Raw genomic sequence first — 25,094 nt, forward strand, 5'->3', positions numbered from 1 at the left:
AGTTTCATCCATGTCCCTACAAAGGACACGAACTCATCATTTTTTATGGCTGCATAGTATTCCATGGTGTATATGTGCCACATTTTCTTAATCCAGTCTATCGTTGTTGGACATTTGGGTTGGTTCCAACTCTTTGCTATTGTGAATAGTGCCGCAATAAACATACGTGTGCATGTGTCTTTATAGCAGCATGATTTATAGTCCTTTGGGTATATACCCAGTAATGGGATGGCTGGGTCAAATGGTATTTCTAGTTCGAGATCCCTGAGGAATTGCCACACTGACTTCCACAATGGTTGAACTAGTTTACAGTCCCACCAACAGTGTAAAAGTGTTCCTATTTCTCCACATCCTCTCCAGCACCTGTTGTTTCCTGATTTTTTAATGATGGCCATTCTAACTGGTGTGAGATGGTATCTCACTGTGGTTTTGATTTGCATTTCTCTGATGGCCAGTGATGATGAGCATTTCTTCATGTGTTTTCTGGCTGCATAAATGTCTTCTTTTGAGAAGTGTCTGTTCATGTCCTCTGCCCACTTTTTGATGGGGTTGTTTGTTTTTTTCTTGTAAATTTGTTTGAGTTCATTATAGATTCTGGATATTAGCCCTTTGTCAGATGAGTAGGTTGCAAAATTTTCTCCCATTCTGTAGGTTGCCTGTTCATTCTGATGATAGTTTCTTTTGCTGTGCAGAAGCTCTTTAGTTTAATGAGATCCCATTTGTCGATTTTGGCTTTTGTTGCCATTGCTTTTGGTGTTTTAGACATGAAGTCCTTGCCCACGCCTATGTCCTGAATGGTATTGCCTAGGTTTTCTTGTAGGATTTTAATGGTTTTAGGTCTAACATATAAGTCTTTAATCCATCTTGAATTAATTTTTGTATAAGGTGTAAGGAAGGGATCCAGTTGCAGCTTTCTACATATGGCTAGCCAGTTTTCCCAGCACCATTTATTAAATAGGGAATCCTTTCCCCATTTCTTGTTTTTGTCAGGTTTGTCAAAGATCAGATAGTTGTAGCTATGCGGCATCATTTCTGAGGGCTCTGTTCTGTTCCATTGATCTACGTCTCCGTTGTGGTACCAGTACCATGCTGTTTTGGTTACTGTAGCCTTGTAGTATAGTTTAAAGTCAGGTAGCGTGATGCCTCCAGCTTTGTTCTTTTGGCTTAGGATTGACTTGGCGATGCGGGCTCTTTTTTGGTTCCATATGAACTTTAAAGTAGTTTTTTCCAATTCTGTGAAGAAAGTCATTGGTAGCTTGATGGGGATGGCATTGAATCTATAAATTACCTTGGGCAGTATGGCCATTTTCACGATATTGATTCTTCCAACCCATGAGCATGGAATGTTCTTCCATTTGTTTGTATCCTCTTTTATTTCATTGAGCAGTGGTTTGTAGTTCTCCTTGAAGAGGTCCTTCACATCCCTTGTAAGTTGGATTCCTAGGTTTTTATTCTCTTTGAAGCAATTGTGAATGGGAGTTCACTCATGATTTGGCTCTCTGTTTGTCTGTTATTGGTGTACAAGAATGCTTGTGATTTGTGTACATTAATTTTGTATCCTGAGACTTCGCTGAAGTTGCTAATCAGCTTAAGGAGATTTTGGGCTGAGACAATGGGGTTTTCTAGATATACAATCATGTCATCTGCAAACAGGGACAATTTGACCTCCTCTTTTCCTAATTGAATACCTTTTATTTCCTTCTCCTGCCTGATTGCTCTGGCCAGAACTTCCAGCACTATGTTGAATAGGAGCGGTGAGAGAGGCATCCCTATCTTGTGCCAGTTTTCAGAGGGAATGCTTCCAGTTTTTGCCCATTCAGTATGATATTGGCTGTGGGTTTGTCATAGATAGCTCTTATTATTTTGAGATACGTCCCATCAATACCTAATTTATTGAGAGTTTTTAGCATGAAGGTTGTTGAATTTTGTCAAAGGCCTTTTCTGCATCTATTGAGATAATCATGTGGTTTTTGTCTTTGGTTCTGTTTATATGTTGGATTACATTTATTGATTTGCGTATGTTGAACCAGCCTTGCATCCCAGGGATGAAGCCCACTTGATCATGGTGGATAAGCTTTTTGATGTGCTGCTGGATTCGGTTTGCCAGTATTTTATGAGGATTTTTGCATCAATGTTCATCAAGGATATTGGTCTGAAATTCTCTTTTTTGGTTATGTCTCTGCCAGGTTTTGGTATCAGGACGATGCTGGCTTCATAAAATGTGTTAGGGAGGATTCCCTCTTTTTCTATCGATTGGAATAGTTTCAGAAGGAATGGTACCAGTTCCTCCTTGTACCTCTGGTAGAATTCGGCTGTGAATCCATCAGGTCCTGGACTCTTTTTGGTTGGTAAGCTATTGATTATTGCCACAATTTCAGAACCTGTTATTGGTCTATTCAGAGATTCAACTTCTTCCTGGTTTAGTCTTGGGAGGGTGTATTTGTCGAGGAATTTATCCATTTCTGCTAGATTTTCTAGTTTATTTGCATAGAGATGTTTGTAGTATTCTCTGATGGTAGATTGTATTTCTGTGGGATCGGTGGTGATATCCCCTTTTTCGTTTTTTATTGCCTCTATTTGATTCTTCTCTCTTTTCTTCTTTATTAGTCTTGCTAGCGGTCCATCAATTTTGTTGATCTTTTCAAAAAACCAGCTCCTGGATTCATTAATTTTTTGAAGGGTTTTTTGTGTCTCTATTTCCTTCAGTTCTGCTCTGATTTTAGTTATTTCTAGCCTTCTGCTAGCTTTTGAATGTGTTTGCTCTTGCTTTTCTAGTTCTTTTAATTGTGATGTTAGGGAGTCAATTTTGGATCTTTCCTGCTTTCTCTTGTGGGCATTTAGTGCTATAAATTTCCCTCTACACACTGCTTTGAATGTGTCCCAGAGATTCTGGTATGTTGTGTCTTTGTTCTCGTTGGTTTCAAAGAACATCTTTATTTCTGCCTTCATTTCATTATGTACCCAATAGTCATTCAGGAGCAGGTTGTTCAGTTTCCATGTAGTAGAGCGGTTTTGAGTGAGTTTCTTAATCCTGAGTTCTAGTTTGATTGCACTGTGGTCTGAGAGACAGTTTGTTATAATTTCTGTTCTTTTACATTTGCTGAGGAGAGCTTTACTTCCAACTATGTGGTCAATTTTGGAATAGGTGTGGTGTGGTGCTGAAAAAAATGTATATTCTGTTGACTTGGGGTGGAGAGTTCTGTAGATGTCTATTAGGTCCACTTTATGCAGAGCTGAGTTCAATTCCTGGATATCCTGTTAACTTTCTGTCTCGTTGATCTGTCTAATGCTGACAGTGGGGTGTTAAAATCTCCCATTATTATTGTGTGGGAGTTTAAGTCCCTTAGTAGGTCACTCAGGACTTGCTTTATGAATCTGGGTGCTCCTGTGTTGGGTGCATATATATTTAGGATAGTTAGCTCTTCTTGATGAATTGATCCCTTTACCATTATGTAATGGCCTTCTTTGTCTCTTTTGATCTTTGTTGGCTTAAAGTCTATTTTATCAGAGACTAGGATTGCAACCCCTGCCTTTTTTTGTTTTCCAGTTGCTTGATAGATCTTCCTCCATCCCTTTATTTTGAGTCTATGTGTGTCTCTGCACGTGAGATGGGTTTCCTGAATACAGCACACTGATGGGTCCTGACTCCTTATCCAGTTTGCCAGTCTGTGTCTTTGATTGGAGCATTTAGCCCATTTACATTTAACGTTAATATTGTTATGTGTGAATCTGATCCTGTCATTATGATGTTAGTTGGTTATTTTGCTCGTTAGTTGCTATAGTTTCTTCCTAGTCTCGATGGTCTTTACAATTTGGCATGTTTTTGCAGTGGCTGGTACCGGTTGTTCCTTTCCATGTTTAGTGCTTCCTTCAGGAGCTCTTTTAGGGCAGGCCTGGTGGTGACAAAATCACTCAGCGTTTGCTTGTCTGTAAAGTGTTTTATTTCTCCTTCACTTATGAAGCTTAGTTTGGCGGGATAGGAGATTCTGGGTTGAAAATTCTTTTCTTTAAGAATGTTGAATATCGGCCCCCACTCTCTTCTGGCTTGTAGAGTTTCTGCTGAGAGATCAGCTGTTAGTCTGATGGGCTTCCCTTTGTGGGTAACCCGACCTTTCTCTCTGGCTGCCCTTAACATTTTTTCTTTCATTTCAACTTTGGTGAATCTGACAATAATGTGTCTTGGAGTTGCCCTTCTCAAGGAGTATCTTTGTGGCGTTCTCTGTATTTCCTGAATCTGAATGCTGGCCTGCCTTGCCAGATTGGGGAAGTTCTCCTGGATAATATCTTGCAGAGTGTTTTCCAACTTGGTTCCATTCTCCCCATCATTTTCAGGTACACCAATCAGACGTAGGTTTGGTCTTTTCACATAGTCCCAAATTTCTTGGAGGCTTTGTTCATTTCTTTTTATCCTTTTTTCTCTAAACTTCCCTTCTCTCTTCATTTCATTCGTTTCATCTTCCATCAGCGATACCCTTTCTTCCAGTTGATCGCATCTGCTACTGAGGCTTCTGCAATCTTCGCGTAGTTCTCGAAACTTGGCTTTCAGCTCCATCGGCTCCTTGAAGCCCTTCTCTCCATTGGTTATTCTAGTTATCCATTCTTCTAATTTTTTTTCAAAGTTTTTAACTTCTTTGCTGTTGTTTTGAATTTCCTCTCGTAGCTCAGAGTAGTTTAATCGTCTGGAGCCTTCTTCTCTCAACTCATCAAAGTCATCCTCCATCCAGCTTTGTTCCGTTGCTGGTGAGGAACTGCGTTCCTTTGGAGGAGGAGAGGTGCTCTGTTTTTTAGAGTTTCCAGTTTTTTTGGTCTGTTTTTTCCCCATCTTTGTGGTTTTATCTACTTTTTGTCTTTGATGATGGTGATGTACAGATGGGTTTTTGGTGTGGATGTCCTTTCTGTTTGTTAGTTTTCCTTCTACCAGACAGGACCCTCAGCTGCAGGTCTGTTGGAGTTTACTAGAGGTGCACTCCAGACCCTGTTTGGCTGGGTGTCAGCAGCGGTGGCTGCAGAACAGCGGATTTTCGTGAGACCACAAATTCAGCTGTCTGATAGTTCCTCTGAAAGTTTTGTCTCAGAGAAGTACCGGGTTGAATGAGGTGTCAGTCTGTCCCTACTGGGGGGTGCCTCCCAGTTAGGCTGCTCAGGGGTGAGGGACCCACTTTAGGAGGCAGTCTGACCGTTCTCAGATCTCCTGCTGCGTGCTGGGAGAACCACTACTCTCTTCAAAGCTGTCAGTCAGACAGGGACATTTAAGTCTGTGGAAGTTCTTGCAGAGTTTTTGTTTGTCTGTGCCCTGCCCCCAGAGGTGGAGCCTACAGAGGCAGGCAGGCCTCCTTGAGCTGTGGTGGGCTCCACCCAGTTCGAGCTTCCTGGCTGCTTTGTTTACCTAAGCAAGCCTGGGCAATGGCGGGCGCCCCTCCCCCAGCCTCGCTGCCGCCTTGCAGCTTGATCTCAGACTGCTGTGCTAGCAATTAGCGAGACTCCGTGGGCATAGGACCCTCCAAGCCAGGTGCGGGACACAATCTCCTAGTGTGCCGTTTTCCAGGCCCGTTGGAAAAGCGCAGTATTAGGATGGGACTGACCCGATATTCCAGGTGCCGTCTGCTTCCCCTTTCTTTGACTAGGAAAGGGAACTCCCTGACCCCTTGCGCTTCCCGAGTGAGTCAATGCCTCGCCCTGCTTCGGCTCGCGCACAGTGCGCTTCACCGACTGTCCTGCACCCACTGTTAGGCACTCCCTAGTGAGATGAAACCAGTACCTCAAGCAGAAATGCAGAAATCACCCGTCTTCTGTGTCGCTGGGGCTGGGAGCTGGAGACCGGAGCTGTTCCTATTCGGCCATCTTGGAGACCGGAGCTGTTCCTATTCGGCCATCTTGGCTCCACTACTGTTTCCATTTTAAATTTACAGGCTGTGATAACAGTATTGTGGTTATGGAAGAGAATGTTCTTGGTCTTAGGAGATACCAGCTAATGTATATAAGGGATAAGTGTCATGATATCTCCCTTACCTAAGTCATAAAATTACTTTCAAATGATTCAAGAAAAAGAAAGAGAACCAACAGCAAATGTGGCAGAATGTTAACAAGGAGTGACTCTAATTAAAGGGTATACGGGTTTTCATTGTACTATTATTTCAAGTTTTCTTTAAGTATGAAATCATTTAAACAAAATGTTATAGGAGTAAGTTGTATCAAAGATTTGAAAAGGATTCAAATAGAATAATAAAAGATAAAATAATGGAATTTAGATATTCCACGTAAGTAAACAGTATATTTTAAATGGCTGAGGAGAAAAATTACTAAAGTAAAAAATAGAAGGATTATGCAGGACAGTACATGCAGGGACAAAAAGATAAAAAAAAAAAACAAGAAACATGGAGGACAGAGATCTGACATCACTGAAGGCTTGAGTGAAGTAAGAGAAGAGAGATAATGAGTCAGAGGCAACATCTAACAAATAACGGCTGATAATTTACCGAAGTGTTGAAAGCAACCAATATGAAGATTCAAGAAGCCCAAAAAGTCTCAGACTAGATAAATGGGGAAAAAAGTCATATCTAGACTCATCCTAGTGAGGGTGAAGAAAACCAAAAATAAGGAGAAAATTACTAAAAGAGCCAGTAAAAAAAAATCTCCAAATGAGACATGGTTAGATTGGGAGCTAACTTCTCAAAAGATTGGAAGCCAGAAGACAGTAGGATGATGCATTCAAATGTAGTGAAAGGAAAAACTGTCATCTTTTAATTGTAAAACCAGGAAAAATATCTCCAAGAATAAGGGCAAATAAAAGACAATTTAAGACAAACAAACCTGGGGGATTCACCTTGGCAGACTCTCAATAAAGAAAAATCTAAAGGATGCAATTCAGGCAAAACGAAAGTGATCCCAAATGGAAAAATCTAGAGGCAAGAAGAAATGGCAGGGGAAACATGGTCAACAGTGAAGTGATTTAAAATGAACATGAGTGCTGTCATGAATTTAAAAAATAATAATAGCGTTTATAATATTAACAGTAAAAATAGGCTTTAAATAGATTTTAAAGTAAACAACATTGACATTTAAGTCAGGAGGTGGGTACATGGAGTTAAAGAGTTCTGAGATCTCTCTAATGTCTAGGAGAAATAGAACAGTTTTCATTAACTTAGTTAAGTATACATACATGTTGGATTCCTAAGGAAGTACTAAATTAATAGAATGAGAGTGACAATGCCCAAACTAGAAGAGGGAAAAACTGAATAGTAAAAAGAATACTAATCCAGCAATAATATACTGAAATATGTTGAATTTTAACCAAGAATGTAAAGTTATATTAACATTAGCAAAACAATGCAGTTCAACATTCAACAAAAATTATATAATAGCCTCAACAGATGCAGAAAAAGATTATGATAAAATTCAAAGCCATTTATGATTTTTAAAAGTTATTAGCAAATTAAAAATAGAGGTAACTTCCCCAACCTAATAATGCATATCTACAATGTATAAAAATCTACAGCAGGCATAATGCTTAATCAATAAACATTGAAAAATTTTACTTGATATCAAGAACAAGATCCTTATCTATTAATATCCATTATCACCATTCCAATCAACAGAAATTTAAGGTCCTATCTAATGCTGGAAGACAAAAAAGACTCAAGGAAAGGACAAAACAAAACTCAAATTGTTAGCAAATAATATGAATACATAACTTTTTTAGAAAATCCAAAAAGCTAACATAAATTATTAGAATCAATAGGTTTAGCAATATTGCTAAATATAAAATAAATATATCCAAAAATTGCATTTCTATATACTCAAAAAAGTTTTTAAAAAATCAACCTAACAGTTAATTATAATACCACAAAAAGTTCAAATTCCTAGGGCTATACCACAGATGAAATGATAATACATTATTAAGATTCAAGATGACCTAAGTAATAAAGAGATATACCACACTCATGGGTTAGAAAATTCAGTATTGTAAAAGATATTTTTCCAGATCAAACTGGAAATGGAACTTCAAATAAATCAAAACTTGAAAAAATTTAGTCCTCAAAAAAACAGAATTTTAGATGGGACCTGACATGCTGAGCCTAAGATTTTTATGAGAATGAAAAGGGCCAAGAATAGCAAAGATTATATTGAAGAAGAACAAATTAAATTATTGGAGGATTTTTGTACCCAACCTCACATCCTCTAGGCCCACCAATAGCTTCCCACAGCGTAAGCTGGAAGCACCCTCTCAGCTGCACTGCATTATTTCAATTTTCTGTCCTTGGTTTATCTGACAGGAACCTCCTAGTGCTCACACATAGGCAGCCTGGAAGTGTGAAGGACATATTCCTTGACCAGTGGGAGACAGACGGAAATTAGTGCATAAAAGCTACATTCTTCTATTCTTTGGGCAGAGAATTTTGAGGTACATCCTATAAGGCTCTTCAGAGGGTCCCAGTGGGAAAAAACCTCAGTTGTCCATGTTGATAGCCAACTTGAGAACACAGCCTTAAACTGCTTTTATTTCCTTCCCTGCCTCATTCTTTCAGTCCCTCCTCCCCCGCAATCACTTAGCAAAAATAAACTACCAACACTCAAGTCCTAGACTCAGGCTCTGTCTCCTTGGCAGAGATCCAGGATAAGATACTGGAGAGACCTGCTCTATCAGACATCAACACTTATTATAAAGCCAAGTCTGGGGCAGGAAATAGACAAGATGAGCCTGAAACACCTGGTCATGCATGAAAGCAAGGAAACTATCACAGACTGTACAATCAATCCATCAATCAAATAGCATAGAGGCCAACTTGCAGGGTTCTCCCATTGGCCAAAGACAGGATAAAACTAATTAGTCACCTTTAGAAGTCACTAGAGTATCAATTCATTATTCTGAAGAAGGAAGGAGAGAAGGGAGGAAGGGAGAAAGGGAGAAAGGAGGAAGGGAAGGAAGGAGGGTGGGAAGGCGGAAGGGAGGAGAATTCATGCCTTTCTTGTATAAAATGTATTTCATGGTAGCAAAATAGTAAATGAGAGAAAGTTCTTTACAGAAAAATTCTAGCTGATGAATGAATGTACAAGAAATATGATAGTACTATTTGAAAATCATCACACTGCCACTCCTACTGAAAGGATTTAAGCTCTTATGCTACAACTTTGGGGTGAAATCTTGATGGGGAACATTATAATCAATCAATCTGGCTAACAACACATAAATCCTGTAATCAATCTTAATACCATTTAAAAAAAAAACAAAACTAGCCAGGTGTGGTGGCTCATGCCTGTGATCCCAGCTCTTTGGGAGGCCAAGGCAAGAGGATCACTTAAGCCCAGAAGTTTGAGACACCATATAAAAAATAAAATGACAAGTCTCAAAATGGGAAAAGGTACTTATGACACATAACCAACAAAACTCCTGTACCAGAATATTTAAAGAACGCCTACAAAACAATATTTAAAAAAAACAGACAATCCAATAGGGGAAAAAAGCAAAAGAACAGGCTGTTTACACTACAGAATATCTAAATGGCTAATAAATATATGAAACATGCCCAAACTAATAAAAAACCAGGGAAATGCAATTAAAACCACAAGATGCCCCTACACATGTACTAGACAGGCAAAACCTGAGTCTGATAATTCTGAATATTGGCTCCTCTGTGTTGTAATGGGAAATGCCAAGCACTTGCTGGTCGGGCTATAACTACGTAAAACAACTTCAGAAAACATATTCCATCATCTAGTAAACTTAAAGATAAGTATGTTCTATGACCCAGCAGTTTTTACCCTGGTAGACAGTCCAGAGAAATGTATGCACATACTACAGACATACGAGTAATGTAGTATGTGCATACATTTTATGTAGGTTAAATTAACAGTCAGTGCAAGTTTGCTGGATAGAAAGCATCATTTAACTGGAGACTTACAGGAGCCTGTCCAAAAGGTACCTACTGCTGTCAATTCCTGTGCCAAACCTGTGAGCCTGCTGGCTGGAAAACTCTTTTGTAGGACAAGAGTTGAGCCCAAAGGCAAGGGATGTCTAGTCCTCACTGATACAGTGGAGAGAGCCTTGTGGTGGGGTTGGGAAGCACAGGGCAAATGCTTGGGAACCACAGGGTGATGGTTATACATCTGTTCCCTTTATTTGTTAAATGGTAACAACGTGTTTCATACGTTTACATGTATGTTATATTCCACAACTAAATGATGCTTTCTATCCGTAGTGTTATTCATAATAGTGGAATATTGGAAACAACCCAAGTTTTTATTGATAGCATATAGAAAAAATTGCCATATGCCTATAATATAATATCACAGATCAATAAAGATGATCTAAACAGAGACCAACAATATGGATGAATTTTACATCAAGTTGAGGGGGGAAAAGCAACATGAAACATGAATACATACAGTGTGATTCAATTTATATAAAGTACAGACAAAGGAAAAACTGAACTATATTTCTAGGAATGTATACAAAATGGCAAAACTATATTAGAACTCAAGAATTACTGTAAAGGTCAGGATAGCAGTTACCTCTGAGGTGGGGAAGAGGAGGGCTATATAGAAGAAGGATTCCAGGATAACCACATCCTAATCCTTGCCCAGGTGATGGTTATACATCTGTTCCCTTTATTTGTTAAATGGTAACAACGTGTTTCATACGTTTACGTGTATGTTCTATTCCACAACTAAAATTCTAAGGAGAGTTCATTTTGAAAATTAAACATTTCTTAAAATTTGGGAAGCATTTTGGAAATTCTGTAACCCAGTTTTTCTCAAGGTAGCATCACCTGAGGATCACCTAGTCCTACCCTAGAGATTCTGATTCAGTCAGTCTATAGTCGGTCCTGGGCATCGGTATTTTCAAATAGGTCCCCTAAGTTTGGGAAGTGCTTAGCCAAGTCTAGACTCCATGGGTGGTTAACGCATTTGCCCTGTGCTTCCCAACCCCACCACAAGGCTCTCTCCACTGTATCAGTGAGGACTAGACATCCCTTGCCTTTGGGCTCAACTCTTGTCCTACAAAAGAGTTTTCCAGCCAGCAGGCTCACAGGTTTGGCACAGGAATTGACAGCAGTAGGTACCTTTTGGACAGGCTCCTGTAAGTCTCCAGTTAAATGATGCTTTCTATCCAGCAAACTTGCATTGACTGTTAATTTAACCTACATAAAATTTAAGGTTCTCCTTTCCAGTATTCTGCTGTTATTCTCTCAAATAGTCCATCCAATAGATCATAAGAATAATGTACAACTATTGCCAAAAATGATTTTGAACTGACTTATGCACAAATTTACTCCCATTTTAAGTCTCAATGATGCCCCAAGTTGTCGTTCAGACAAATTCATGAATACAGGTACCTCTACATTGATGGACCTTTCTCCAGAATGAGGAGCCAAAATCATCTGAATTAAGTAGAGATCTCATTTGTCCCTGACTCATGATAATGTCTGTGCTACAGTCCTGCATTAATTACTTTGCCCAAGTAGAAATACACTACCCGTATAAGAATTTCACTTCTGAACAAAACAAAATAAAAATCCACGAGTGGCGACCTCAAAATGAACTGGTTAAATTTAAGGACTCATTTTTAAAGGTCAGTGTCCTTTTGCTGCAAATACAGCTCCTATGCAGATGAGAAGTTGAACCTGACCTATGGAGCCGAGCATAATTAGCCAGCTGCACCCTCATAATAAGATGCAGATGGTTAATTGCACCAGCAAATAACTGCTTACTTGTGGGCACAAAAGCCTGTACCTAAAATCATTGAAAGTATACTTGGGACTATTTATGCTCATGGCAAACAAAACACATTTCCAAGGTTTCATCTGCGAACAGATCACAGCCAGCTCCAAATCCCTGCTTTGGGGGAGAGCCATTCACACTGCTGAGGTCTGGTCCAAGGGAGGGACCACTGGCCACAAAGCCACATATCAACTGGTGAAATATTTCTTGGGGTGCTGAATCCTTGTTGAAAAATCTCCTGAATTTGTTGTAATAGGGATGAGGGGATCAGTCAATAAGGTGAGACTTTGGTTTCCCTAGAACGCAAAGTAAATTCTGTATTCTTTTGATTACAAGCCCTGAAACGATTTTTTTCATAAACAAACATCTCAACATTAGTTTTCTGAATAAGAAAAAAAAGACCAATTTTCCTGTGCCCTTGAGGAATTTCATGCACTAGCCAAGCTTCTAGAATTTAGCAAGCTGTATTAGATTCAACACACCCAGTGGTTGTTAGCGACTGTTCCAAAGATCCATTCTAAAACATATTCTATTAATCCCAATGTGGTAAGAATAAGATACGCGGAGAAAACAGAGAAGGGATAACTACTCCATAAAACCCATGTTTGGAAGTCCTCAGCCAGCTGCAAAGCTTTCAGTTGGGCAAGAGGTCAAGATGACAGGGCTGGGGAGCAGAATACTAATCTACTGGAATCCACACAGAACCTTTCTTCTGAAGAACCCAGTGGGTTATGTGATTCTATTCAGTTTAATTGTATACTGGGGAGGAGCAAAAGCTGTTTGCCATGGTTTTAATTGCTAAGAACACACGATCTTTTTCGAAACCATCTGTTTAATTGTAATTACAAACAGCGATGTAAAAACGCAAATGATTAACAAGTACAAAATTCCCTATCACTAACAGTTTTAACATAACAAGCCATATTGTGAAAGAGTATGTTGCCTTTTCCCTCCCTGCAATATTTCGTGATTTGGCAATTGACAACCCACCATTTTTTACAGAATCTCATTCTGATAGAGCTAAAGGTATTAATTAGTATTCTTAGATTACATCCTCCTGTAATTGCTTTTTATTAAATCGTAATTCCCTCTAGGAGTGAAGGGATTATATCAGAAATGAAATGCATAAGGCCCCTTTGTTTCCATCTCCCACCAAAATCTTTGAGGTTTCATATGATACACATCATCTATAATTAATTACCAGGCATATTCCAAAGCATTGCAAGACTACTTTTTGGCTTCATAAACACAAATTTCTGCTTTCCTGGTTTTGAAATATGCTTCCCACACTGTTATTATTTTAAAAGCCATGAGTACCGGTAGTTGTTTTCAGACATCAATAAAAATAGCTTAACCTTGAAATTTATTTTAATTAGGGATTTTTCAAAGCCACTGCTGCAAATTTGGGTGGATTGTTTATAATAAAAATGAGCATCAACAACATAGTTGTACAGAACACAGAATTAGGCAAGTTGTTTAACTTATGCTTATAATAGCAGTTTAAAGAAATAAAAACAGACACAGATACAGTCAGATCATAACGTTATTAGAGCAACCTTACATTCAGGACATTTTAGATAGCTTATTAAAGCAAGAAGATGCCATTTTAAAATAAAATGAGGGGGGGATTTATGAATTGCCAGTGAAATTACAAGAGATTGCTTTTTCTAGTCATTTCACACTAATTTTTCTTTAAAGTCAACCCAGTTGACTTTTTGGTATTCATATTAAGAGGAAGACCACCATTTTAAGAATATAGGATTTAGTATAGGATTTGGTATTCATATTAAGATGAATATCACCACTTTAAGAACATAGGATCTAATATAGGATATATTCGAACCAATACTTTCTAACAAGCCTTTCTATCAAGCACAGAACAATTTTTAAAAGTCCACTTTTCCTCCCTACCACCTCTAGGGATAAATATGACCCTTTTAAAAAATCAGATAACTAAAACACTTTAAATCCAAATAAATTAAAAGATTGCACAGTTTTTCAAATTAAATTGCATTAGAGGCATTTTATGATATGTCAAGTTTCCTCATCTGAAACCCTTCCAGCAATAATCCTACAATTATTTTTGCCTTATTCCAAGCCTCCATCCCTCTCAAAAGACATGTTGTATGAAGAGCAGCCAAATGCTAAGTGCTTCTGCAGTGTTAATGAGGAAACAGATCTTGGAAGAAATTATTTGAAAAGAAAAGTTTGCCCTCAGGAATGAGTTGTCATTTCACTTTTAATGATGGTAACTGTGGTTGAGCGTATTTCGGTCCATTGTGTTCTGAAATGTGCTCATCCCAAACCAGTGATCTTTAACCTTTGTGGTCCAGGTCCTACTGGGAATCTGATGATGGCTATGAACACTATCCCCCAGAAGATTAACATAAACATAAAATCTGAGGGCTGACACATCCAGGATCAAGAATCTATTACACAGATCCCGAATGTGTACCAATTAAAACATGGTTTCAATACTACCAGGCTATGAGTTTCCTTCAAACTTGATGAGTGTTTTCATGTTCTAAATGTTTTTGCTGCTAAAGTGAAGAAACATTCCCAAAACTATTCTTAAAGCCTGTGAAACTATATAACTACTAAGGGGTAATAACTTCCTTCTACTTTGTGATTGCTTAAATCATTCTCACACACAAGCCAGAAGTATTCTTTCCCCCAAATAACTCTAACTGTGCCTTGTATACAAGACATAAAATGAAATACCAACTTACAAGTATCATTTTCTGAGAGCTTCTCAGACATGCATTCATTGTCACATCTTTGGATATAATATAGAATAAAATACACACTTCACATAAAAAGAAAATATTTAAGTCACTAGTCTGCATGTATATATTCTTCAGCTGGCATTTGCTAAACCTGAATTTTTCCATCTTTGTCACACATGTATACAGCGAATACATCCAGATTTCATGTAAGATTTACTCTGATGCTCTCAATAAATAATTCAATACAAAAATTATTAAGAACAGTTACCTCTGGGGAACCAGACTAGGAGAGAGAGTGGAGTAATGAGAAGCCTTTCATGTTTACATTTCTAAGGTATTTAATTTTTTACAAGAAGTATGTAAATGACTGTGCTAAAAATTAAGATTACAAAGTAATACATTGTTTTCTAATATAGGTTATGCTGGTTTGTTCGAACCAACTCTCCTGCTGAGAACAACTAAAAATGCTGGTTAAAATATTTTTTAAGCTTCTCAAAAGCATCAAAAAGCTAACAAGACTATAAAGAATTATCTAGCCAACGTCTAACTGAAAACAGGAACCAAGAAAGGTAAGTGGAGCACTGAAACAAATTTGGTAGGAGATCATCCTCTAGACAAGGACACCTTGAGCTCTGCTTGTGGCTGCCTGGTAGGGCTTCCAGGAAAGGTCAACATCCAGGGCCCATCAAAGGTGGGGAGACTGATAGGAGACTCCACTCCAAAGGTGTACACTTTCAATGTTTGGGTAAAAAATAAAGCCTTCCTATCTCACCATTCCCAGCTGAATGCAGGGGACGATTCCTTGGCACCTAACAGAGAGAGAGGTATAAAGAAAAAAAAAAAAAAAACCTGAAAGGTTAGAATCACAGCCAACTCTCTTAGAGATGTACAGCCCAAATTCATATCACCTGTGAGCTCCAAAAGCCTCAAAGTGTGATTTTTACTTTAAAATCAGCCTGGACAGGTAGTTCCCTGAGGTACCTAACAGAGGCAAATGCAAACCCTCTCTGATGATCCTCCTTCCCTCAGGACCTCTCTGAGGTCCTCCTTCATCTTAGTCATCAAACACTTCCCATAAATAATTTTCCAAGGACGATAAGCAGCTCTTGGTCAAAATAAACAAGCAAACTAAGAGAGTGGGAAAAGCACCCTGAACAAGAACCAGCAAAAACATCCTCTAGGAAAAGAAATTCAAGAAATGAAAAGTAAAATAATTAAAATTAAAACTCAATGAATAGAATATCTAATTCTAAGAGGAATGTATTTTATAGCATCTACTTCAACAATTAGAAAATAAAATAGATAAATTATAAAAAGCATATATTTTAAGACATTAGAGAGGTATAGAATAAATATAGTGTTAAATCAAGTTTAGCCTAAAGCTGCCTCCTTACATATATTAATTTTGGCCTAAAGGTTTCTCTGTACATTGTGAACTATAACCTAAATGAAGCTGTAAACAGACCATAGCCTACTCTTGTGCCAATCACTGAGTTTTGACCAAAGGTGGCCAACTTTTCAAACTACGTTCAAATAAGGCAAGCACTGAGCTGTCACTAATCTGGCTATTTTTGTACCTCATTTCCATTTTCTGTACATCACTTTCTTTTTTCAATCCACAAATCATCTTCTACCACGTGGCTCCACTGGAGTCTTTCTGAGCCTACTCTGGCTCAAGAGGCTGCCCAAAGCACACCAAAAGGATAACACATCATGATCAAGTGTGTTTCATCCCAGGAATGCAGGGATGGTTTAATATACACAAGTCAATAAATGTGATACATCACATAAACAAAATTAAAAACAAAACCATAGATTATCTCAATAGATGCAGAAAAAGCATTTGAAAAAATCCGGCATCCCTTTATGGTAAAAACCCTCAACAAAATAAGCACAGAAGGGACTTACCTCAAAATAATAAAAGCCATATATGACAAACCCACAGCCAGCATCATACTGAATGGGGAAAAGTTGAAAGCCTTCCCTGTGAGAACTAGAACAAGACAAGAATGCCCACTTTCACCACTTCTATTCAACATAATACTGGAAGTCCTAGCCAGAGCAACCAGCAAGAGAAAGAAATAAAGGGCATCCAAATTGGAAAAGAAGTCAAACTGTCACTGTTTGCCAGTTACATGATTATATACCTAGAAAACCCTAAAGACTCATCCAAAAGGCTCCTAGATCTGATGAATGAATTCAGTAAAGTCTGAGGTTACAAAATTAATGTACACAAATCAGCAGCACTGCTATACACCAACAACAACCATGCTGAGAATTGAATCAAGAGCTAAATCTCTTTTACAACAGCTGCAAAAAAATAAAATAAAATAAAATAAAATACATATTAATATACTTAACCAAGTAGGGAAAAGACCTCTACAAGGAAAACTACAAAGCACTGCTGAAATAAATAATAGATGACACAAACAAATGGAAACACATCCTATGCTCACAAATGGGAAGAATCAACATTGTGAAAATGACCATACTACCCAAAGCGATTCCCATCAAAATACCAACATCATTCTTCACAGAACTACAACAAACAATTCTAAAACTCACATGGAACCAAAAAAGAGCTCACATAGCTAAAGCAATACTAAGCAAAAAGAACAAATCTAGAGGCATCACATTACAAGACTTCAAATTATACTACAAGGTTATAGTTACCAAAACAGCATGGTACTGGTATAAAAATGGGCACATAGACCAATAGAACAGAATAGAGAACCCAAAAATAAAGCCAAATAATTACAGCAACTGATATTTGACAAAGCATATAAAGACATGAATTGGAGAAAGGACACCCTATTCAATAAATGGTGCTGGGAAAACTGGCAAGCCACATGTAGAAGAATGAAACTGGATCCCCATTTCTTACCTTATAAAAAACATTAACTCCCAGTGGATCAAAGACTTAAATCTAAGACATGAAACCATAAAAATCCTAGAAGATAACATTGGAAAAACTCTTCTGGCATTGGCTTAGGCAGAAATTCAGGACTAAGACCCTAAACACAAATGTGACAAAAACAAAAACAAATAAATGGGTCCTAATTAAACTAAAAAACTTCTGCAAAGCGAAAGAAATAATAAGAAGAGTAAACAGACAACCCACAATGTGGGAGAAAGTATTTGCAAATTATGCATCCAACAAAGGACTAGCATCCAGAATCTACAAGGAACTCAAACAAATCAGCAAGAAAAAAAAAAAACAATCCCTTCAAAAAGTGGGCTAAAACATGAAGAGACATTTCTCAAAAGAAAATACACAAACAGCCAACAAATATGAAAAAATGCTCATCACTAATTGTCAGGGAAATGCAAATTAAAACCACAATGAGATACCACCTTACTCTTACAAGAATGGCCATCATTAAAAAGTCAAAAAAACAATAGATGTTGGTGGGGATGTGGTGAAAAGGGAATACTTCTACACTACAGGTGGGAATGTAAATTAGTACAACCACTATGAAAAACAGTAGGGAGATTCCTTAAAGAACTAAAAGTAGATCTACCATTTCATCCAGCAATCCCACTACTGGGTATCTACCCAAAGGAAAAGAAGTCATTATATGAAAAAGACACATTCACATGCATGTTTACAGCAACACAATTTGCAATTGCAAAGATATGGAACCAACCTAAGTGCCCATTGATCAACAAGTGGATAAAGAAAATGTAAAATGTGTATACCATGGAATACTACTCAACCATAAGGAGGGACAAAATAATGTCTTTCGCAGCAACTTGGATGCAGCCGGAGGCCATTATTCTAAGTGAAGTAACCGAGGAGTGAAAAACCAAATACCATACGTTCTCCCTTACAAGTGGGAGCTAAGCTATGAGATGCGAAGACATACAGAGTGATGAAATTTGGGAACTCGGGGAAGTCAGAAGTAGGGTAAGGGATAAAAGACTACATATTGGGTATAGTCTACACTGCTCAGGTGACAGGTGCACTAAAATCTCAGAATTCACCACTAAAGACCTCATCCATGTAATGAAAAACCACTTGTACTTCAAAAATGATTGAAATATAAAATTATTTAAAAAGAGGCTGCTCAATTTGCAAATTGTTCTTTGCTCTGAAATGATTCATGAATCATTCTTTAATTAAATTAAACTCTGTTAAATTTAATTTGGCTAAGGTTTTTCTTTTAACAATGGACTAGAAAAACTAAAATTTCGGAAGGGAAATGGCCTCTCATCAATGAGTTGAAGTTACTGGTCATGTTTTTCTCTGGGGACATTTGCTAATTCTAGGCACAGAGAGAAAATCCAGCTTGGCTCAGGCAGAGGATTCTTAAGGTAAGAGGAGGCACCAACAGAATAGTTGATGGTTGTAAAATCTGGCAAGATGAACAGGAACCTAAAAAGCAAGGGCTGGATTCCCCTATGGGTGATTTTCTGAGAAGTGGAACAACATGAGAGCTCTGAAGTTGAATGAAAAAGAATGTAGGGTTCTCCATTCCCCACTACTTTCTTTCTGTGTCCTGACTGCTCTGTGATCTAGCCAGTTGCAGGTTTTTCGTAGCAGACTTGAACCCACACCTGGGCCTTGAACATTCCTAGGCACTGATAAAGGTATCTAGGTTGCTGCCCACAACACTGAAAAAGAAACTAGCCCTGGCCCTGAGCCAAATTCCTTAAACTCTCATACCCTGACCCCCTCACTGTAGTCATACCTAGGTAGAACACGTGTTTTCTCTTGCTGTCCATTTTGAGGACTGCTGCAGCACTCTGTAAGTTTCCCCAATAAATGCTTTGGATTGACCACTCTGGCATTTAGTCTTTCCTTCTTTCTTTGGAATCCCAACCGGCCCCATCTCTGGACAGTTTGGGGCACTCCCTTGTGGGGAATCTCCTGCCATCATTTTGGGGGTGATTCTGGCCGTAGGTATTGTGGGATGAAACACAGAGTGAAATCTGCTATAGTCTCTTGGTGCTTAGAACTTGAGGTTCAGAAAGAGGGAGGAGGGGCTTGCAACAAACACAACACAGTTCTCCCCCTCAAGACATTTGAATGAGGTTTAACATTTGATTGGATATGAAACAAGGAATGAACAACTGGAAACTGAAAATTTTAAAACAGTATCATATACAATAGCATCAAAAAACAAAATAAATACAGAGCTAACAAAACGTGCAAAAGTTGCATGTTAAAAATTATAAAACATCATTGAGAGAAATTAAAGAGGACTAAATCAAAGGAGGCATACCATGTTCATAAATTGGAAGATTCAATATTGCTATGATGCCAATTCTCCCCAAATTAATCTATACTCCAGTGAAATCTAATCAAAATGCCAGCAGCTATTTTTGGAGATGTTAACCTTTAATTCTAAAGTTTGTATGGAAAGGTAAAGGAACCAATGTTGCCAATTCAATTTTGAAAAATAAGAACAAAGTAGAAGGACTCAAACTACCAGATTTCAAAATTCACTGTAAAGTTATCAAGAAATCGATTTTATGCTGTTAAAATGACTGGCAGTTCATTTGAGAAAAAAAATTATTCATATTTTTCTGGAATATTCTGTTACATTGATAAATCAGAAACATGTATTCACACTACATGGTCAATTGATTTTTGACAAAGGTGCCAAGGTAAGTGGAGAAAGAAGAGTCTCTTTAACAAATGGGGTTGGAACATTCACCCTTATGAAAAAAAAAAAAACACCTCAACTCTTGCCTGACATCATATATAAAAATTAACTCAAAATTCATCAAAGACCCACATGTAAAACCCAAAGCTATGAAAGTCTGAGAAAAAAACATAGAGGAAAATCTTGTTACCTTGTGTTAGGCCAAAGGTTTTTAGATATCACACAAAACATAAAACAAAAAATTAATAAGGTTAGACTTCATCAAAACCTTTGACTTCAAAGACATTATGAAGAAAATTGAAACCAGCCCAATTTCCTCACAGAACTGATGTTTATGTTCTTTTTAAATAAACAGAAATTGGGCGCTCTTAGTCTTAAGCCTGAAACTTATATTTATCTTATCTGAGTTCCTTTCTTAGAAAACTGACCCTCGGGCCTCCCAGATAGTATAAAGGAACTGAAACTCACCAGATCACCGCATCCAGACAGTGAGAGACCAGATTCCTCTTCCTTACCCCTCCCTAATTCCTGTTTTCTACATTATTTCCCTGGTATTTAAATCTCCAATTTTAGTCAGCTAGTGAGACAATTTGAGACTATCTCCCATCTCCACAGCTGCAGCAGCCAAATAAAGGCTTCTTCCCTGGCAGTACTCTTTGTTCCAGTGATTGGCTTTCTGTGCTATAAACAATGAGACCTAGATCAAACCCCTGGCATTTCAGTAACAAAATGTTTTAAAAAGGAAAGATGTATCACATACTGGGAGAAATTATTTGCAAATTAAATATCTGACTTTTGTCATATATATATATATCAAGTTTAGCCTAAAGCTAAACTGGGTTGTTCTCATGATAGTGACTGAGTCTGATGAGATTTGGTGGTTTTATAAAGGGGAGATTCCCCTGTACATGCTCTACATATATATGAATGATAAGGGCAAAAGATACAAACAGAAACTTCACCAAGTTCACCAAACTTCTTCACCAAAGATACAATAATAAATAAGCATGTTATTCAACATCATTAATCACCAGGAAATGCAAATTAAAAGCAGAATGAGATACCACTACACACCTATAAGAATAAAGTGTATTCAATTAGAAAAAGAGGAAGTCAAATTGTCCCTGTTTGCAGATGACATGATTGTATATCTAGAAAATCCCATTGTCTCAGGCCAAAATCTCCTCAAGCTGATAAGCAACTTCAGCAAAGTCTCAGGATACAAAATCAATGTGCAAAAATCACAAGCCTTCTTACACACCAATAAGAGACAAACAGAGATCCAAATCATGAGTGAACTCCCATTCACAATTGCTTCAAAGAGAATAAAATACCTAGGAATCCAACTTACAAGGGATGTGAAGGACCTCTTCAAGGAGAACTACAAACCACTGCTCAACAAAATAAAAGAGGATACAAATGGAAGAACATTCCATGCTCATGGATAGGAATAATCAATATTGTGAAAATGGCCATACTGCCCAAGGTAATTTATAGATTCAGTGCCATCCCCATCAAGCTACCAATGACTTTCTTCACAGAATTGGAAAAAACTACTTTAAAGTTCATATGGAACCAAAAAAGAACCCGCATTGCCAAGACAATCTTAAGCCAAAAGAACAAAGCTGGAGGCATCACGCTACCTGACTTCAAACTATACTACAAGGCTACAGTAACCAAAACAGCATGGCACTGGTACCAAAACAGAGATATAGACCAATGGAACAGAACAGAGCCCTCAGAAATAATACCACACATCTACAACCGTCTCATCTTTGACAAACCTGACAAAAACAAGAAATGGGGAAAGGATTCCCTATTTAATAAATGGTGCTGGGAAAACTGGCTAGCCACATGTAGAAAGCTGAAACTGGATCCCTTCCTTACACCTTATACAAAAATTAATTCAAGATGGATTAAAAACTTAAATGTAAGACCTAAAACCATAAAAACCCTAGAAGAAAACCTAGGCAATACCATTCAGGACATAGGCATGGGCAAGGACTTCATGTCTAAAACACCAAAAGCAATGGCAACAAAAGCCAAAATTGACAAATGGGATCTAATTAAACTAAAGAGCTTCTGCACAGCAAAAGAAACTACCATCAGAGTGAACAGGCAACCTACAGAATGGGAGAAAATTTTTGCAATCTACTCATCTGACAAAGGGCTAATATCCAGAATCTACAAAGAACTCAAACAAATTTACAAGAAAAAAACAAACCCATCAAAAAGTGGGCGAAGGATATGAACAGACACTTCTCAAAAGAAGACATTTATGCAGCCAACAGACACATGAAGAAATGCTCATCATCACTGGCCATCAGAGAAATGCAAATCAAAACCACAATAAGATACCATCTCACACCAGTTAAAATGGCCATCATTAAAAAGTCAGGAAACAACAGGTGCTGGAGAGGATGTGGGGAAATAGGAACACTTTTACACTGTTGGTGGGACTGTAAACTAGTTCAACCATTGTGGAAGACAGTGTGGCGATTCCTCAGGGATCTAGAAGTAGAAATACCATTTGACCCAGCCATCCCATTACTGGGTATATGCCCAAAGGATTATAAATCATGCTACTATAAAGACACATGCACACGTATGTTTACTGCGGCACTATTCACATTAGCAAAGACTTGGAACCAACCCAAATGTCCAACAACGATACACTGGATTAAGAAAACGTGGCACATATATACCATGAAATATTATGCAGCCATAAAAAATGATGAGTTCATGTCCTTTGTGGGGACATAGATAAAGCTGGAAACCATCATTCTCAGCAAACTATCGCAAGGACAAAAAACCAAACACTGCATGTTCTCACTCATAGGTGGGCACTGAACAACGAGAACACTTGGACACAGCAGGGGAACATCACACACTGGGGCCTGTTGTGGGGTGGGGGGGGGGGGGGAGGTAGCATTAGGAGATATACCTAATGTAAATGACGAGTTAATGGGTGCAGCACACCAACATGGCACATGTATACATATGTAACAAACCTGCACGTTGTGCACATGTACCCTAGAACTTAAAGTATAATAAATATATATATATATTAAAAAAAGATCACCTGCTAACAAGGTTGCAATTTGGCAGTTTCTTGTAAAATTAATACTTCCATATAACCTATCAATCCTACTCGCAGGTATTTATCAAAATAATAACATATGTCCATACAAATACCTGTATGGGAATATTTATAACAGTTTTACTTTTTCATAATTACCAAATACTGGAAGCAATCCTAATGTCCATCAGCTGATGGTACATCCATTCAATAGAAAAGTACACAGCAATGAAAAGAAATGAGTTACTGTTACATACAACAACATGGTTAAATCTCAAAAGCAATATGCTAAGTATAACAAGCCAGACAAAAAGTGCTATGTATAATTCCATTTATGTGACATTCTGGATAATGCAGAATCAGAAAACAGATCATTTCATTAGTTGCTATGGGCTGGAAGTGGGGAAGGGGCATTGACTACAATGAGGTACAAGAGAAACTTTCTGAGCTAATGGAATCATTCTATATACTTATTGCAGTAAGTACATGATATGGTTTGGCTGTGTCCCCACCCAAATATCATCTTGAATTGTAACTCCCATAATCCCCACGTGTCATGGGAGGGATCACATGGTGGGTAACTTAATCATGGGGGTGGGTTTTCCTGGGTTGTTCTCATGATAGTGACTGAGTCTGACGAGATTTGGTGGTTTTATAAAGGGGAGATTTCCTTGCACAAGCTCTCTTGCCTGCCGCCATATAACACACGACTTTGCTCCTCCTTTGCCTTCCACCATGATTGTGAGGCCTCCCCAGCCAAGTGGAACTGAGTCAATTAAACCTCTTTCCTTTGTAATTAGCCTCAGATATGTCTTTATTAGCAGAATGATAACAGATTAATACAGTACAGAACTTTATATTTTCAAAACTCTTGGAACTGTACACCTAAAAGAGGTGAATTTTACCATTTTCTCAGGTAAGACGGGAAATGATTCATCCAAGGCCTGGGGCTAATTCGAAGTTGGAAGCGAGGCAGCACCTCAGGCCTTCTGCCCTTCAGGCTACCTGTCTGGCAGGGGAATCCCAAGAACAAAAATCCGAGGTCCCGTAACTTTCATGGGAGTGAGAAGTGGCTAGGGAAGGCTGAGGAGGGGAGGGGTCTGGAAAGTCTGGAGAAAGCCTGGGACGCAGGGCGAGGACGAGGACGAGAAGAGGGGACGCCCCGGTCAGCCCCCATGTCCCTCACACTTTGACTCCACAATCTCTGCGAGGACCTCTGACCTTGGTCCACTCCGGGTCCCACGTTTATTCTACCTCCATTCCCCGCCAAGACGCCGCGTCCAACTCACAGACCCCGCCGCCGATAAAGAGCTCCATACCCAGCTTGAAGCCGCGCGCGCTCCCCCTGCGTCGCCCGAGCTGTTGCCGTCCGTTGCCACGGTAACCACGGAGCCGCACAGCCTAGCAAGCCGCGCGATGATTGGAGGAGGCAAGCGTCCATAGCAACCGCCGCCCCAGCTGCTGGGTGCAAAAGAATTTGGTTTCCAAGGATTCTTCGGGCACCACCTCTCCCCAAAGCCACACTTCGCCAGACTTAGTTCTTTAAAGATGCTTCGTGCATTATCTCATTGAACACCTGCCTCCTGCCTCCCAGTGTCGCTGTGGGAATCTCTTACCTCTACAGGAATTTTTAACCTGTGGTCCTCTGACCTCTTCAGGAGGTCCACGAACCCCCTTAAGTTATAAGCAAAAGTTTGTGGCCATTTACCCGGTCAGATGGTCCATAGCTGTAGATTCTCAAAGGAACTGGAACCAAAACTCAGGTTGCCCCATGCCCAAGACAGCGCAAGAGTGTAAATCCCACATCAATTAACCCCATCTTCCTTCTCAGAGAAACCAGACAAATACAGTGTGGTTCTTCCTAGACTTCATTTACATTTATTCAAATCATGACTTGAGACATCGCCCAAATACTTTAACTCTTGACCTTCAGTCATTCATTCATTTAATAAATATCTATTG

The 25,094-nt window shown here is 38.6% G+C and overlaps 1 protein-coding gene across 2 annotated transcripts in view; it reads right to left on the reverse strand.

Moving 5' to 3' along the window:
* The window catches only part of HYDIN (HYDIN axonemal central pair apparatus protein), a 442,024-nt gene extending 417,510 nt beyond the window's left edge, over positions 1 to 24,514 (reverse strand). Inside the window, exon 1 of one of the 2 annotated variants that reach the window (XM_030829576.1) lies at positions 24,354 to 24,514. The gene's annotated coding sequence lies outside the window, so the exon portion shown is untranslated. The remainder of the gene's footprint in view (positions 1 to 24,353) is intronic. The other variant, XM_030829580.1, reaches the window with a different exon arrangement.
* Positions 24,515 to 25,094: the final 580 nt, after the last annotated feature.

This window comes from Nomascus leucogenys, chromosome 2 (assembly GCF_006542625.1).
Source record: "Nomascus leucogenys isolate Asia chromosome 2, Asia_NLE_v1, whole genome shotgun sequence".
Taxonomy (NCBI): domain Eukaryota; kingdom Metazoa; phylum Chordata; class Mammalia; order Primates; family Hylobatidae; genus Nomascus; species Nomascus leucogenys.